The sequence below is a fragment of the Ovis canadensis genome, chromosome 25 (assembly GCF_042477335.2).
Source record: "Ovis canadensis isolate MfBH-ARS-UI-01 breed Bighorn chromosome 25, ARS-UI_OviCan_v2, whole genome shotgun sequence".
Lineage (NCBI taxonomy): Eukaryota > Metazoa > Chordata > Mammalia > Artiodactyla > Bovidae > Ovis > Ovis canadensis.
In genome coordinates this window covers 26806416-26822498 of record NC_091269.1, presented here as the reverse complement: position 1 = coordinate 26822498, position 16083 = coordinate 26806416, and positions in this window count along the sequence as shown.

The following is a 16083-nucleotide window of genomic DNA, read 5'->3' as shown; positions in this document are numbered from 1 at the left end:
ATAAGCAAAATATTATCATTTTTGCTGATATGAATACTGTTTGACAGGGACACAATGTCCTGCTGCATATGTTAAAGCAGAAATAGTTCTTTTTTATTGGAATACAGTTGATTTACAATGTTGTGTTAACTTCTGCTGGACAGCAAAGTGATTCAGTTATATACATTTATATTCTTTTCCATTACGGTTTATCTCAGGATATTAAATATAGTCTCCTGTGCTATACAGTAGATGTGTGTTAGTCCCTCAGTTTTATCTGACTCTTTGCAACCCTATGAACCATAGCCTGCCAGGCTCCTCTGCCCATGGAATTCTCCAGGCAAGAACACTGTAGTGGGTAGCCATTTACTTCTCCAGGGAATCTTCCCAATCCAGGGATTGAACCCAGGTCTCCTGCATTGCAGGCAGATTCTTTGCTGTCTGAACCACCAGGGAGGCCCGTGCTATTCAGCAGGACTTCCATTCTGTATGTAATAGTTTGTATCTACAAACGCCAAACTCCTAGTCCGTCCCTCCCCTAAACCCTCCCTCTTGGCGACCACAGGTCTGTTCTATATGTCTATGAGTCAGTTTCTGTTTCATAGTTACGTTTGTGTCATATTTTAGATTCCACATATAAGTGATTCCATGTGGTGTTTATCTTTCTTCTCCTGACTTATTTCACTTAGTACAATAATCTCTGGTTGCATCCGGGTTGCTGCAATGGCATTTCCTTCTTTTTATGGATGAGTAGTTAGTATTCCATTGTATATATGCGCCGCCTCTGCCTTATCCATTCCTCTGTCAACGGACATTTAGATTGTTTCCATGTCTTGGCTATTGTGAATAATGCTGCTATTAACATACAGCTCGGAGAAGGCAATGGCACCCCACTCCAGTACTCTTGCCGGGAAAATCCCATGGACGGAGGAGCCTGGTGGGCTGCAGTCCATGGGGTCACCAAGAGTCGGACATGACTGAGCGACTTCACTTTCACTTTTTACTTTCATGCATTGGAGAAGGAAATGGCAACCCACTCCAGTGTTCTTGCCTGGAGAATCCCAGGGACGGGGGAGCCTGGTGGGCTGCCGTCTATGGGGTCGCACAGAGTCGGACACGACTGAAGCAACTTAGCAACATACAGCTGCATGTATCTTTTTGAATTATGTTGTTGTTGTTCAGTCACTAAGTTGAGTCCAACTCGTTTCGACTCTATGGACTGCAGCACACCAGGCTCCCCTGTCCTTCCCCATCTCCTTGAGTTTGCTCAAATTCCTGTCTGTCCATTGAGTTAGTGATGCTATCTAACCATCTCATCCTCTGCCACCCTCTTCTCCTTTTGCCTTCAGTCTTTCCCAGCCTCAAGGTCTTTTCCAATGAGTTGGCTCTTGGCATCAGGTACGTCAAAGAATTGAAGCTTCAACATCAGTCCTTCTAATGAATATCCAGGGTTAATTTCCTTTAGGATTGAATGATTTGATCTCCTTGAAGTCCCAAGGGACTCTCAAGAGTCTTCTCCAGCACCACAATTCAAAAGTGTCAATTCTTTGGAGTTCAGCCTTCTTTATGGTCCAACTCTCACATCCATACATGACTACTGGAAAAACCATAGGTTTGACTATATGGACCGTTGTTGGCAAGGTGATGTCTCTGCTTTTTAATATGCTGTCTAGGTTAGTCATAGTTTTCCTTCCAAGGAGCAAGTGTCTTTTAATTTCACAGCTGCAGTCACTGTCCGCAATGATTTTGGAGCCCAAGAAAATAAAGTCTGTCATTGCTTCTACTTTTTCCCCTTTTATTTTCCATGAAGCAATGGGACCAGATGCCATGATCTTCATCTTTTGAATGTTGAGTTTTAAGCCAGTTTTTCACTCTCCTCTTTTACCTTCATCAAGAGGCTCTTTAGCTCCTCTTAGCTTCCTGCCAGTCATAGTATCATCTGCATATCTGAGGTTGTTAATATTTCTCCCAGAAATCTTAATTACAGCTTGTGAGTCAGCCAGCCCAGCATTTCACGTGATGTACTCTGCATAGAAGTTAAATAAGCAGGGTGAAAATATACCACTTTGTTGTAGTCCTTTCCCAATTTTGAAACAGTCTGTTGTTCTATGTCAGGTTCTAACTGTTGCTTCTTGACCCGCATACAGATTCCTCAGGAGACAGGTGACGTGGTCTGGTATTCCCATCTCTTTAAGAATTTTCCACAATTTGTTGTGATCCACATAACCAAAGAAGTAGATGTTTTGCTGGAATTCCCTTTGAATTATAGTTTTGTCCAGATATATGCCCAGGAGTGGGATTGCTGGATACTGTGATATTTCTATTTTTAGTTTTTTAAGGAACCTATCTACTGTTCTCCATAGTGGCTGTACCAGCTTGCATCCCCACCAACAGTGTAAGGGGGTTCCATTTTCTCCACACCCTCTCCAGCATTTCTTGTCTGTAGACTTTTTAATGATGACCGTTCTGACCGGTGTGAGATGCTACCTCACTGTAGCTTTAATTTATGCATGAATAGTTTTTAAAGGTTCTTCTACTTTTCACTTATGCAATGCCTGCCCTTCTACATACACAAGATTAAATCTCTCTTGTCTACACCTATAAGCTTACTTTGAATTATCTACACATCAAGATGCTTGAGCTAGAAAACCATAGTTTTTGTGCTGTGTTTGGTTTCCCCAAAAGGGAACAACACAGTGTGGGTGATTCTTCATATGGTATTTGGCTAAAACACTTAGAATGCCATGGGTAGGGTATGAGAGAAGGGAAGAGAAAGAGAGGGACATGGAGAAAAGCTGAGACTGGGCAGTGAGCACTAAAATTTGTTCTAGAAATCCTCCTCCAGCCTCAGGGTTCTCACTCACCATACACATGTTCATGGTGCCTTGACATGGTATTATTTCCAGCTGCTTTCTTAGTGAATATCTTTATATATAACCTCATGCGAAGAGCTGACTCATTGGAAAAGACTGATGCTGGGAGGGATTGGGGGCAGGAGGAGAAGGGGATGACTGAGGATGAGATGGCTGGGTGGCATCACGGACTCGATGGACGTGAGTCTCAGTGAACTCCAGGAGATGGTGATGGACGGGGAGGCCTGGCAAGCCGCGATTCATGGGGTCGCAAAGAGTCGGACACGACTGAGCGACTGAACTGAACTAACAATTTATTTCATGCTCCAGATTTTGAGAGAAAGTCTATACAAAGAGATGAACAGATATGTTAAAACCTGAAACCCAACTAACGAAGATCAGCTAGAGGAGATTTTGTTTTGTTTTTGCTGTGAGAAGGGCAAATGAGCATTATCAGTGATCAACTAAAAATTGCAGAGTCAGCACCTGAGAGCATAGTTTCCTGTGTTTTGTACCCTGAGAATATAGAGCACAGGCTCAAATTGGTGACTCTGGAATCTACAAAATCACCAATCATTTAAACAATTAATTTAACAACTTGTCATTTAGAATTTATTCTAAGCTAAAGCACAAAGGTGGATCCAAGTGAGTCAGTTGAGAACTTTTAGAACTAATAAGTGAATCTAGGTCAGAGGAGAAAGTTCCATGAAAGGAACATCAACAGCTTTCTTGTACACCAATGATAACCAGCCAGGCAAGAATGATCTCATTTACAGCAGAAAAGAAAGCTACAGTATAACTGGGAACAAATTCATGACTGAAGAGATTCAGCATGCATGCAATGAATCTGAACGTTCTATATAAACTGAATCACACTAACAAGACCTTTTCCTGGAACCTGAACCTGATTGCAAATTCATATGGAAAGGTAAAGTCAAGATCACATTGAAAAAGAATAGCAAAGAGAGGAAATGTCCTTCAAAGATGGCAAGATCTTATACATCAATAGTGAGTAACAGTGGATTAATGAAACCTGCTATACGATAGAGACAGTTAAATGGTGAAAAGATGGACAATTCAAGAAACAGTATTAGGAGGATATTTTGCTATTTATAGGAACAATACAATTTGTATTCCTGCCTCACTGTATATGCAAGAGTAAAATTCAAATAGATTAAATATCTCACTTTAAAACATTTTTAAAATTATTAAGAGAGAATATGTGAGAATCTCTGAATAACTTTTGTAACAGGAAAAGCTTTCTTTAAGGAGAAAAATCATAAGACATAAAATTCTGATAAACCTGAACACATAAAATTCAAATTCTGTGCCATTAAGACAATAGAAAATCATAAAACAGGGTGTAAACTCAGAGAAACTAATTATATAAATAATATTCTATTTTAAAATTATAAGATACAAAATAAAATGTAATTATAAAATATTTTCTTTATAATTATAAAATAGAATATTATATATAATGCCATATATAAAATAAGATTATTATCTAAATTTTTAAGAATTTATTCAAATTAAAATACAATAAAAATGTAAGGTTAGGCAAAGACTAAATAGAAAATTCCTAGAAGAAACAAAAATGGTCAGTAAAACTATGAAAAGGGACTCAACTTCCTAAAAATAAGAGAAATACAAAAGAAAACAATAATGAACTAGCAGGTTGGCTTAAACTTAAAAGGCTGCTAGTGTAAATTATTGGTTAGACTGTGGAGAAACAAGTCTTCATACATTGTAGGAATGTAAATTCATGTGATTGCATTGGAGAGCAATTTGACCTTTGTTCATTCCCTAAAGGAACTCTAACATATGATGCAAGGAGACATGCGTGAGATGGCTGGTTGCAGCATTGTTTGTAATAGCAAAGATCAGGAACAGCCTAAATATCCATCAGCAGGAGAATGGACAAATACGACATAATCACGCAATGGAATATTTTACAGAAGTTACCAAGAATAAGCTTAATTTTTAAAAAAATGAAAACAACAAGTTGCAGAATGATGAGGGGTAGACACAAACCAATCTCTGTTTTCTGTAACAACAGATAAAATTTTTAAATGGATACATGTCAACTTTGCCTTACAGCCAAGATAAAGAAGGTGCTGATTCACCTTCTTGTCTGAAGCAATAACAACAGCAACAAAACAGACAAAATATGTGAAGCGACAGGTTTTTAAGGTACTGCACATCAGACAAAGGAGGAAAGTGATCTGCAAGAGCTGCGTATGAACAAGGTGATTCCTAAGACTGCCACAGCTTACTGCCTTGAGAGAATTTCCAGGTTGCAGTGCAGAGAAAGAGACCCCAGGCAGAGCCCAGTGGACTCCCTGATTTGAAGAGATGCAGCTGAGAAGTCTGAGGAGACCAAGGCTGTCCTGTCTGACTCACAGGACAGAGTTCTATAGAGACTGCACAGAAAGATGCTGGGAGAGCATGGCATGTCCCCCTTGACTCCTTAGCATAACACTGACTGATGGTAGGTGCAATCGTGTTGGAAATGACCCCAAACTCAGGAAAGGACCATTAGAGGGAATATGTGAGAGGATTAGAGGGAGCAGTACCTGGTGCTCCCCCAGGGCCAGTAATAGTGCTGTTCGTACCAGTGAGACTGAGAAAAAACCTTACATTTCGTGGGTGCTTGGTAGAGCGCACAGAAGAGTTTTGCTTCAGTAGCAGGGCAAAACCTAGTCCCTAGACTAAGCAAGCACTGTCTCAGTTCAGCTAACAGAGCTTAAAAGCAAGATCAAAAAGGATAAAACTTAAAAATTTTTTTTTAATTGAAGGATAATTGCTTTACAGAATTTTGTGGATTTCTGTCATACATCAACAAGAATCAGCCACAGGTATACCCATGTCCCCTCCCTCCCATCTCCCCCCCACCCCATCCCACCCTTCAGCCTATCGCAGAGCCCCTGTTTGAGTTCCCTGAGTGACACAGCAAATTCCCATTAGCTATCTATTTTACATATGGTATTATAAATTTCTGTGTTACTTTCTCCATACATCTCCCCTTCTCCCTCCTCTCCTGCCACTGCGTCCATAGGCCTGTTCTCTATGTCTGTTTCTCCATTGCTGCCCTGAAAATAAATTCATCAGTGCCCTCTCTTCAGATTCCAAATATATGTGTCAGCATATGATATTTATTTTTCTCTTTTAGACTTACTTCACTCTGTAAAATAGGCTCTAGTTTCATCTACCTCATTAGAACAGATTCAAATGTGTTCCTTTTTATGGCGGAGTAGGATTCCATTGTGTATATGTACCAAGCTTCTTTATCCATTCATGTCAATGGACATCTAGGTTGCTTCCATGTTCCAGCTATTGTAAATAATGCTGCAGTGAACACTGAGGTACATGTGTCTTTTTCAGTTTTGATTTCCTCAGGATATATGCCTAGGAGTGGGATTGCTGGCTTATGTGGTGGTTTTATACCCATAAGGGGTTTTATACCCATAAAGGTATGTGCATGATATCTGGAATACACAGATGGCCAGGTTTACAAGAAGAAGGAAAACATAGGCTCATACCCAGAGGAAAAATCAGTCAATTGCAACAGAACCAAAATTGACACAGATGTTAGAATTCACAGAGAAGGGCATTAGCACTTTTATCATAACTGTGTTCTACAGGTTCAACAAGCTAATCAGAGATGTGGTGGTGCATAGAAAATATTAAAAACCCAAAATAGACCTTTCAGAGATTAAAGCTGTAATACCTAAAATGAAGTATACACTGACTGGGATTAACAGCCAATAAGACATTGCAAAAGAAAAAATTAGTGACTTGTGTACGTACTCAATCAATAATTTGTGTCTGACTCCTTGCAATCTCATGGACTGTAGCCTGCCAGACTCTTCTGTCCATGGGATTTTTCAGGCAACAATACCGGAGTAGGTTGCCATTTCCTCCTCCAAGGTATCTTCCCGACCCAGGTGTCGAACCTGTGTCTCCTGCATTGACAAGCAGGTTCTTTACCACCAAGCTACCTGGGAAGCCCTTAGTGACTTCAAGACATAGCAACTGAAAATACTGAAAATGAAACTCAGAGAGAAAAAATGATTTTTTAAAAAAGTGAAAACTAAGTGTGGGGCAGCTTCAAGTCACCTAGGAAATATGTAACTGAAATCCCTGAAATGGAAGGAAGAAGGGGGACCAAAAATGTTTAAGAAATAATGGATGAATGTTTCCCAAATTTGATGAAAATCTTAAACTAAATCTCAGGGAATCTGAAGCCCCAGAAATAAGAACATGACTTCACCAAGCCATAGCATAATCAACTTACTCAAAGCCACTGACAAAGATAAAAATCTTAAAGCAGCCACAGGAAAACAATATGCAATACAGGGAGATAAAAATAATGATAACAACAGATTTCTCATCCATGCAACCCAGGAGACAGTGGAGCATCTTTAAATAATTGAAAGAAAAAACTGTCAATAGAAGTTGAGAGGCGAAAAGCAAAGGAGAAAAGGAAAGATATAAGCATCTGAATGCAGAGTTCCAAAGAATAGCAAGAAGAGATAAGAAAGCCTTCTTCAGCGATCAATGCAAAGAAATAGAGGAAAACAACAGAATGGGAAAGACTAGAGATCTCTTCAAGAAAATTAGAGATACCAAGGGAACATTTCATGCAAAGATGGGCTCAATAAAGGACAGAAATGGTATGGACCTAACAGAAGCAGAAGATATTAAGAAGAGATGGCAAGAATACATGGAAGAACTGTACAAAAAAGATCTTCACGACCCAGATAATCATGATGATGTGATCACTAATCTAGAGCCAGACATCTTGGAATGTGAAGTCAAGTGGGCCTTAGAAAGCATCACTACGAACAAAGCTAGTGGAGGTGATGGAATTCCAGTTGAGCTGTTTCAAATCCTGAAAGATGATGCTGTGAAAGTGCTGCACTCAATATGCCAGCAAGTTTGGAAAACTCGGCAGTGGCCACAGGACAGGAAAAGGTCAGAATTTCATTCCAATTCCAAAGAAAGGCAATGCCAAAGAATGCTCAAACTACCACACAATTGCACTCATCTCACATGCTAGTAAAGTAATGGTCAAAATTCTCCAAGCCAGGCTTCAGCAATACGTGAACCGTGAACTCCCTGATGTTCAAGCTGGTTTTAGAAAAGGCAGAGGAACCAGAGATCAAATTGTCAACATCCACTGGATCATGGAAAAAGCAAGAGAGTTCCAGAAAAACATCTATTTCTGCTTTATTGACTATGCCAAAGCCTTTGACTGTGTGGATCACAAGAAACTGTGGAAAATTCTGAGAGAGATGGGAATACCAGACCACCTGACCTGCCTCTTGAGAAATCGGTATGCAGGTCAGGAAGCAACAGTTAGAACTGGACATGGAACAACAGACTGGTTCCAAATATTGTCACCCTGCTTATTTAACTTCTATGCATTTAACTTCTATGCATCATGAGAAATGCTGGGCTGGAAGAAGCACAAGCTGGAATCAAGATTGCCGGGAGAAATATCAATCACCTCAGATATGCAGATGACACCACCCTTATGGCAAAAAGTGAAGAGGAGCTGAAAAGCCTCTTGATGAAAGTGAAAGAGGAGAGTGAAAAGGTTGGCTTAAAGCTCAACATTCAGAAAACGAAGATTATGGCATCTGGTCCCATCACTTCATGGGAAATAGATGGGGAAACAGTGGAAACAGTGTCAGAGTTTATTTTGGGGGGCTCCAAAATCACTGCAGATGGTGACTGCAGCCATGAAATTAAAAGATGCTTGTTCCTTGGAAGGAAAGTTATGACCAACCTAGATAGTATATTCAAAAGCAGAGACATTACTTTGCCAACTAAGGTCTATCTAGTCAAGGCTATGGTTTTTTCTGTGGTCATGTATGGATGTGAGAGTTGGACTGTGAATAAGGCTGAGCACCGAAGAATAGATGCGTTTGAACTGTGGTGTTGGAGAAGACTCTTGAGAGTCCCTTGGACTGCAAGGAGATCCAACCAGTCCATTCTGAAGGAGATCAGCCCTGGGATTTCTTTGGAAGGAATGATGCTGAAGCTGAAACTCCAGTACTTTGGCCACCTCATGCAAAGAGTTGACTCATCGGAAAAGACTCTGATGCTGGGAGGGATTTGGGGCAGGAGGAGAAGGGGACGACCCAGGATGAGATGGCTGGATGGCATCACTGACTCCATGGACGTGAGTCTGAGTGAACTCCGGGAGATGGTGATGGACAGGGACGCCTGGCGTGCTGGGATTCATGGGGTCACAAAGAGTCGGACACGACTGAGCGACTGAACTGAACTGAACTGAGAAGTTTATACCCAGTAGAAATGCTTTTCAAAAATGAAGACAAAATGAACTTTTTCAGACATACAAAAGTTAAGTTCGTTTGCCTCTGGCAGAACTGTATTATGGAAATTGTTAAAGAAAATCCCTCAGGCAGACAGAATGGCACTAGATGGAAATTTGGATCTACGCAAAGAGTAAAGAGCACCAGCAGTGATGAATATATGGTTAATAAGAAAAGGGATTTTCTTCTTACTAAGAGTATTTAAAGGCTCATAGATTTTTAAAGCAAAAAAGTAACAATGTGTGTGGAATTTATACCATGTGTAGAGGTAAAATTAATATCAACAATGGCTCAAAAACCTGGAAGAGATAACTAGAAGTATATTCTTCTAAGGTTCTTAGACAGAATTGTTATATCATTTAAAGATATACTGTGACATGTTAAAGATGTATGCAATAAACTCTAAAGCAACCACCAAAATGACACGGATAAGATTTATGGCTAATAAAGACAATAGAGGAGGTGAAATGAAGTCAGATATAATTTTGCAGTTTCCTAAGAATTAAATGTATATCTACTCTATGATCCAGTTATTCCACCTTTAGTTATTCAGCTAAGGGTAATTAAAGCATATTGAAAAGAGGTGTTCATAAATATCAAAGCTAACTGTAAACTGTCTAGAAGAGAGCAGAAGAAATTTTTGTGGCTTCAGGTTAAGCAAGGATTTCTCAAGTACAATACCAAAAATACAACATCAATTAAAAAATTGAAATATTGAGCTTCATCCAATTTCAGAACTTTTGCTTTTCTATAGAAACTTAGAATAACGCAAAGACCAGCAACTTCTGGGAGAAAATATTTTCAAGAATGTATTTGACAAAGAACTTTTATTCAAAAATAAAAAGAACCCTCAACACATAAGGAAACATTCAACCCAAACACAACAAAAGAAACTGGACAAAACATACAAAGAAATACTTCACCAAAGAAGATGGCAAATAAGTACACGAATAGATGTTCACATCACTAGTCTTTTGAGAAATTCTAATTAAAAGCATAATGAGATACTACTTAACACTTGCTAGAATGGCTAAAATTTCAAAGACTGACGATGTCATGTGATGGCAAGGAGGTGGGGAAACTGGAACCATCCTTCCCTAATGGCTGGCATGTTAAGGGGTACTATCTCTTCAGAAAACCATCTGGCAGTTTCTTAAAATTTTACATATACACCTACCACGTGATCTTGCTGTTCCATGTATGATATTTACCCAAGTTTTTAAGAAGCGCATGTCTAGACAACAACTGGAACACAAATGTTTACTGCAGCTTTATTTGTAATAGCTCTAAACTGGAAACAAATGTTCATTAACAAGTGAAAGGGTAAAAATATTGAGGCTTATCTTTATAATGAAATATGTACGTGCATGCTCAACTCTGTGATCCCATGGACTGTAGCCCGCTTGGCTCCTCCGTCCATTGAATTTTCCAGGCAAGAATACTGGAGTGGGTTGCCATTCCATACTCCAGGGGATCTTCCTGACCCAGGGACTGAACCTAAATCTCTGGCATCTCCCGCACTGGCAGGGACATTCTTTACCACTAGTGCCGCCATAATGAAATACTATTCAGCAAGAAAAGGAATGGGCTCTTGATACACATAACAACATGGATGCACCTTCAAATGGTCATGCTCAGTGAGAGAGGCCAGGAAAAAAAAGGAAAGAGCACATACCGTACGACTCCGTTTATATAAACCTATTGAAATTCAAGCCATCATCTATAGTGACAGAAAGCTGACCCATGGGTTCCTGGGCCTGAGGATGGGAAGGAAGAATAGATTGCAAAGGAAAATGAGTCAACTCTGGGCATGATGGATATGCTTGCAACACGGTATTTGTGGTGATGGTTTCATAGGTATATGCATATGTCAAAACTTCTAAAATTGTATATTTTAAATTTGTACACTTGATTATCAGGCAGTTAGTCCTCAGGAAAGCTGGTTTTTATTTAAAGAAGGGATATGTGTCAAACTCATAACAATGGCTGATAATAACTATATCTGGGCAACAGGAAAATGACCAGGAATGAGAAAAAGTAATGATTAAAAGGAGATTTTAGCTTTGCCTGTAATGTTCCAATTATAAAATTATAATATATAGTATATATATATTATAATATATAGTAGAATATTAGAATATATAGTATGAATATTAATTTATGTAGACCTTAGGGTGTTGGAGAAGACTCTTGAGAGTCCCTTGGACTGCAAGGAGATCCAACCAGTCCATTCTGAAGGAGATCAACCCTGGGATTTCTTTGGAAGGAATGATGCTAAAGCTGAAACTCCAGTACTTTGGCCACCTCACAAGAAGAGTTGACTCACTGGAAAAGACTTTGATGCTGGGAGGGATTGGGGGCAGGAGGAGAAGGGGACGACAGAGGATGAGATGGCTGGATGGCATCACTGACTCGATGGATGTGAGTTTGAGTGAACTCCGGGAGTTGGTGATGGACAGGGAGGCCTGGCGTGCTGCAATTCATGGGGTCGCAAAGAGTCGGACAGGACTGAGCGACTGAACTGAACTGAACTGAACTATTTAATTAAAATTTTTAAATAGAAAATTTGGAAATGATTTTCATAAAGGTATCTGCTTAACAAACTCAATTTTGATCCAAGGGAATGCTCAGTTACTTCAGTCATTTCTGACTCTCTGCATTCTTATGGACTGTGGCTCACCAGGCTCCTCTGTCCATGGGATTCTCCAGGCAAGGATACTGGAGTGGGTTGCCATGCCCTCTTCTAGGGGATCTTCCCAACCCAGGGAAACCTGGGTTTCCTCAAACGCACATCTCTTACTTCTGCATTGGCAGGCAGGTTCCTTACTACTAGTACCACCTGGAAAGGCCCCAGATACTCTTGCCCCTCCACACATTGTTTCACAGGCTGATCTATTTGCTAAGCTTCAGTCACCTGAAAGGTTTTCATTCTTCTCATTTTCCAGACTATGAAATGTTCAAATAAATAAGTAATAGTTGATTTTTTTTAATTCACTTTACAGAATAAGTGGTGCTTAGCATATTTGATGGAGAAGGAAATGGCAACCCACTCCACAGTTCTTGCCTGGAGAATCCCAGGGACAGGGGAGCCTGGTGGGCTGCCGTCTATAGGGTCACACAGAGTCAGACACGACTGAAGCAACTTAGCAGCAGCAGCAGCAGCAGCAGCATATTTGACTTTAGATTTTTCGTTCCTTCAATTACACCATTGGCATTTTGTTCCTTTGTGTTATATTATTTTGATCCCTTTTTAAAGGCAAACAGTTTTATGCTATTACCGATTAGTTTTATCCAACCAGGTTTTTCTCTGGGGAACATTGTGAAAGGAGGAAAAACTGAAGAGGAGCCAGGAGATGGACGTTCATAGAGAGGGAAGGCAGGAGGCACCAAAGGCAAACACAAGTGCAGAGGACCTATGTGTGAACCACCATAACCAGCACCGGGGACAGAGCAGTCTCAGTGGAAAAAACCAGTACTTCTTCATCAGTAAATTACACTGGGCACCATCAGCATGAAGAGAGGTTTAAATCAGTTAAAACAGAGAAAGAGTTTAGGTTGAACATTACAGAATAGAATTTCTCACAGGTTAATAGAAATGGGTGGACCTTACTTGCAAAGCTCTCTGTTTCATACCTTATTTCTTTTGTAGACAGAGGGGATTGTACCACTAGTTATTTCAACAGGCAGCTTCTTGTGATGTTCAGAGATTTTTCATTTTAATTCGTGCAACTGCTGAAAGGGACCAGTACCCATCTCTCTCCACGCTGCACCCACCACCACCGCCCCCCGCCACAAAGGATCCAATCGACTATGAATACTTTAGACATTTAAAAAAAATAGAGTTTGGGATTGAGGATTATGGATGTGAATTTTGAATCTAAGAAGAAAATTATACAAAGAAGTAATTTTCAGTGCAGGAAGATAATCATTTCAGCTGAAGTATTAAAAAAAAAGATAAAGGAAAATAGCAGCACCTAAATGTTCAATGATAAGAGAGTGGTTGAATTATGATCCATCAATGATGACCACAAAAGTAGGTCAACACAGCAATGAAATAGTTACTTTGCTTTCAGCTATGTATAACTTTATAATGGCAAGCATGTAAGGAACTTGGAAGTCACCACTCCTTCCTAACAGAAAGTTCGACAAACTGAAACATCAACAATTATTCTCTGATCGATCGAAGGAGTGATGTCTCACGGAGAAACTGGAGAGACCAATGGGTCAATAGAGAGAGTCATGATCTACCAGCACAGAAGCGCACAAGCAGATACCTCCATTAGCCTGTACGAGGGTAGGAAAACCTGCACCGCACAGGACAAAAATCCTGAAGGTCTCAGTGTAGACCAGTCTGAGAGAGAAAAACTCTGGGGGCGGGGGGTGGCCAGGGGGCACATTTATGAGTTTTGCTTCCAATATTTTTTTTTTCTTTTTGCTGCACTTCACAGCTTGCAGGAGCTTAGTTCCCCAATCAGGGATTGAAACCAGATCCTCAGCAGTGAGGGTACCGAGTCCTAACCACCGGACCACCAGGGAATTACCCTACCTTCAGGATTTTGGCCAGGTTCTTACAATGAATATAAGTAGGGGAAGCAGGAAAAGGAATGATTGGAGATACCCAGAGTGAGTGAGTGAAAGTCACTCGGTTGTGTCTGACTCTTTGCGACCTCGTGGACTATACAATCCATGGAATTCTCCAGGCCAGGATACTGGAGTGGGTAGCCGTTCCCTTCTCCAGAGGATCTTTCCAACCCAGGAATCAAACATAGGTCTCCTGCCTTCTGTTTTTAGCAAGACCTGCCCTCCGGAGAAGGCAATGGCACCCCACTCCAGTACTCTTGCCTGGAAAATCCCATGGATGGAGCAGCCTGGTAGGGTGCAGTCCATGGGGTTGCTAGGAGTCGGACATGACTGAGTGACTTCACTTTCACTTTCATGCACTGGAGAAGGAAATGGCAACCCACTCCAGTGTTCTTGCCTGGAGAATCCCAGGGACAGGGGAGCCTAGTGAGCTGCCATCTATGGAGTCGCAGAGCTGGACACGACTGAAGCGACTTAGCAGCAGCAGCAGCCCTGCAGAGAAACTATTCTAACAAAGCCTAAACTACAGGGGTTTTATGAGAGCCTCACCAACCTGGGAGAAAAAATGCCCAAGTCAGGCTACCTCTAACCTTCCACATGAGGGGAAGGAAATATCCAACTCCAAACTATCAACAAAATCTACCAGAGCTGCTTCTTGGTATCAAAATCTTAATTATGGAAGGCCATATGAACTAAGCATGATGATGATGACAATGCCTAAGAAATTAATTAGTAAATCTTTTTCTTTATAAAATGAGCGATAATTTTAAACTTAAGTATCATCTCATTAAAGAGGCATATTCCTTACCTCAAAAAACTTACATATTCTTGGGAAGATATGTACAGATAGTAAAATGAAAATATATAAAGCTGGATAATGGATTGCCAAATGATTGATACAGACAGTAAGTGCTATAAAAAGTTTGGAGAAAATAGAAATATGACAGAAAGAGATCCTTTTGAGTTGTGAAGTTTACAAAACTAACAAAAGTATTGTTAGCCCTTGAATGAATGGGAGCTGGGGTGAGGAGAGGCGGGAGCAAATATACAGACAAGAATACAGTGCAGATCATCATATAGTGAGAAATCAAACAATGAGGGCAGATGCCTATTAAAGTGAAGGTTCTTGGGACTTCCCTGGTGGTCCAGTGGCTAAGATTCTGCACTCCCAATGTGGGGGGCCAGGGTTTGATGCCTGGTCAAGGAACTAGATTCCACATGTCACCACCAAAGAGTTTCCATGCTGCACTTCAGAGGTCCTGCATGCCACCATGAAGGACAAAGATCCTGCCTGCTGCTACTAGGACCTAGCACAGCCAAACAAATAAATGCTTGTAAAAATTAATAACAAAGTAAAGATTCTTACAGGAGGTGAGGTTGGAAAGGAGTGGAAGAGTCCAAGAAGACTTTAAATGTCAGCTGGAGACTTATTTGTCTTTTTGAAGATGGTAAATATTATGGGTTATATGATAAAGTTTTAATGTGACAGAAATTAATTTTGTTTGGATTATGAATGCTTTATAATTAAAATTCTATGTCTGGGAAAATATCTTTCAAAAATGAAAATGAAATAAAGACATTTTCAGTCGTACAAAAAGTTGAAAGAAATCAGTAGCAAGAGACCCATACTCTAAGAAATGTTAAAAGAAATCCTTTAGATAGAAGGAAAGCAACTATGGTTGGAAATTTAGATCTATACAAAGAATGAAAATCAGTCGAAATAACAACTACATGGGTGAATATATACAATCTTTTCCTTATGATTTAAATCCTTTAAAAATATAATTGGCTGTTAAATAAAATTTACAACAATGTATCATGATAATGGTGGCACAGTGGTAAAGAATCCACTTGACAGTGTAGGAGACACAGGAGGCGTGGGTTCAGTCCTTAGGTTGGGAAGTTCCCCTGGAGAAGGAAATGGCAACCCACTCTTGCCTGGGAAATCCCATGGACAAAGAAGCCTGGCACGCTACAGTCCACGGGGTTGCAAAAGAGTCAGACGTAACTAAGCACATTATGATAATACAATGTACATATATGGATAAGTAAAATAAATGACAACAATGTCTCTTGTCATGTAGGCCAGGAGCAAAGTGGAAATATATTACTGTAAAATATATTGTGCATAAAATGGTATATCACTTGAAGGAAGACTGTGGTAAGTTAAAGCAAGCAGAATATCAGCAACAATACAGTAGACTGGAACAACACTATTCACCATCTTGACCTAACTGACATTTATAGAACACTCCACTTCTAACAGCAGAACACACATTCCTCTCAAATCCACACAGAATATTTTCCCAAATGGATCACATTGTGTA